This window comes from Poromitra crassiceps (genome assembly GCF_964638095.1).
Source record: "Poromitra crassiceps genome assembly, chromosome: 16".
NCBI classification, from domain to species: domain Eukaryota; kingdom Metazoa; phylum Chordata; class Actinopteri; order Beryciformes; family Melamphaidae; genus Poromitra; species Poromitra crassiceps.
The window spans coordinates 33,185,047-33,187,928 of record NC_139645.1 but is presented as its reverse complement, the minus strand read 5'-3'; the positions used below and the strand labels follow the sequence as shown (position 1 = coordinate 33,187,928).

Here is a 2,882-nt window from a genome sequence, read left to right as displayed (position 1 = left end):
CTCGGATTTGAGTCAGTCACCTGTTGAAGAACCAAGGCGGCCTCTTCTTCGCCGTTATCCAGCCACAAAAGTTGGACAACAGGACCGCTACTTCAACCGTAATTGGTACAAGGATTACTCATGGCTGGAATACTCCATCTCTAAGGACCGGGCTTTTTGTTTTGCATGTCGGCACTTTCCTCGTCTTGGGAACCATGGGGAAAAGGTGGCATTTACACACGATGGTTACCAGAATTGGAAGAAGGCCACCAGCTCGTTCAAGACACACAACGCTAGTGTGGATCATAAATATGCAATGACAGCTTGGAATGAGTGGACAATTCAGAAAGAGTCCGGCTCAACAATATGCAACGCTCTGAGTGATGGACATGCGAAAATAGTCACAGAGAACAGAGAGTATATGAGAGCAGTTGTGGAAGCATTGCGTTTCACTGCATACCAGGGACTTTCACAGAGAGGGGATGTAGAAAATGACATGGCTGTCAACAAGGGGAACTTCCTTGAACTTTTACATGTCATAGGCAAATTCAATAAAACGGTTGAAAAGAAAATCTCGGATAACCCCAGAAATGCGAAATACATGCATCATGACATACAGGATGAAATGATGGGCATCATGGCAAATATGATTAGGGGCCAGATAAGTGGTGAAATACAAGATGCTGAAATATTTGCGCTGATGGTAGATGAGAGTAAGGACGTCAGTAAAACTGAACAAGTGTCTGTGGTGGTGCGCTTCTTAAAAAATGAACACGTTGTGGAAGAATTTCTTCATTTTACTGCAGCTGATGGATTAGATGCCGAGTCACTTTTCACTACGATCAAAGACACCCTGAGTAAATGTAACATTGACCACACTGCCTGTATTGCTCAATGTTATGACGGCGCAGCAGTCATGTCTGGCGTCCACAACGGGGTCCAGGAGAAATTCAGAGAAGAGGTTCCTCAGGCGATCTACATTCATTGCCACGCACACCGTCTCAATCTTGTTTTGGTGGACTGTGTCAGAAATGTGAAGCCAGCAGGGGATTTTTTTGTAATTGTTCGAGATCTGTACAAATTTTTCATATGTCCATGACCATTTCATTAAGAAGCAACGGGAAATTGAGCCTTCACAGCAGCCCATTGAACTAAAAGGGCTCTCTGAGACGCGATGGTCCTGCCAGTATGACTCGCTGTGGGCAGTCAAAAAAACTCTCCCAGCCATCCTTGCGACCCTAAAGGATATTAAGTCGCAGCCAAATCCACGCAGATCGACCGACGCGCGCTCGATACTCGCACTCATTGATGCTGAATTCATCCTACATCTCGTCATGTTTGAGGATCTGTTCCGCACAGCAAAGTTCATGTCTGACACTCTACAGTCCCCTGATCTTGTGCTCGAGAAGGCCACTGACCTTGCACACTCTGTCACTGCAGGCATAAAAGAGAAGCGCACGGAGGAGTCTTGGAGAGCCATATGGAGCAAGGCAGAGGCCCTGTGCGTAAAGGTCGGTGTCGCCATACAGCCGCTGCGGCCCCCGCAGAGACAATCCCAAAGGCCTCGCCATCTAGATAACTTTATAGTTGAAGCTCCAATTCAAACCGAGCATCCATCCATGTCCTCTCCTGATGAACTAAGAAGATCCTCATACTACCCTGTCATTGACCGACTGGTGAATGAAATGACCCGACGCTTTTCCACAGAAGCAGGCGCAGTTTTCATGGGCATATCCGCCCTCAACCCAAAGCATGCCACGTTCCTTGACAAAAATAATCTTCTGCCCATGGCACAGCACTATGGGATCAAAGAGGATAACCTGCTGGCAGAGGTGCACCAAGTGCGCCGGCTCTTGGAACGAAAAAAAGAACAGGGTGAAACAGTTGGCAGCACACACGAGTTTCTGTCCATGCTTAAACCTTACAAAGACTCCTTCGTGGACATCTATAAACTGTTAAGGATATCTCTCACACTGCCAGTAACCTCTGCGTCATGTGAGCGCAGTTTTTCCTGCATGCGGCGCATCAAGACCTGGTTGAGAAACAGAATGGCAAACCCTCGTCTCAGCAACCTTGCCTGCCTTTCCATACATGCAGAAAGCACCAAGGCCCTGGATGTCCAGAAGATCATCGATGCATTTGCTCAGAACCATAACAACAGACGCATCGTCCTTCTGTAAAACAACACACTGGTGAGTAGCCTAACTGATTAATTTATTAGGCTAATGGATGAATGAATGGTTTATTTTGGTCATACATCATAATGGACAAAAATGTAATAATTTGTGTGAATATGCAGCTTAAATCATCATGATATGACCGAAAAAGGAATATGAATAGGCTGAATAAACCCCAATACATGCAGGATATTATGCTATAGGCTATTACATTATTAGTTGTTCGGTTATTTTGTATTTGTGCGTCTGTGACTGTCATAGTCTCATCTTTTATAATTAGCAACTGAATATACATTTTATTTTTTTTATTGCCAGAGCGCGTCTGTCCGGTCGGTGGCCCGTTGGTGATGTTTCAAGACTGCATGAGAGCAGACTGCCTATTTGTTTTGACGTGCAGAAAAAAGGATTTTTTCTTTTTACCAGTGGGGAAATTTGGAGGCTGGAACCCATGTTTGTGTTGTTGGTAGCCTATATATGTTTTATAATGCAAATTGTGCATTAGCAGCAGTGCCAGTAGCCTATATGACATCATTGCCTGATTTATAGTGCTGTTTAACTCTGGTGTTGTTATAGCCTACTTCGGGAATCGGTAGCTATTGTGTCATCATATCACAGTGAAAAGTTATTTTTTGATGCTGTATTTTATAAAGTGGTTATACCAGTGCATTGCTAAATTATTGTTTACAGTATTGGTACAGACGAGGTGAAATACCATTTGTTTGGTAA

The 2,882-nt window shown here is 44.4% G+C and overlaps 1 protein-coding gene across 1 annotated transcript in view; it reads right to left on the bottom strand.

Annotated features, from left to right (window-relative positions):
- LOC310791599 (protein NLRC3-like) overlaps positions 1-2,882 on the bottom strand; it is a gene marked incomplete at both ends in the record, with an annotated part of 346,801 nt that overhangs the window by 44,328 nt on the left and 299,591 nt on the right. The window lies entirely within an intron of this gene.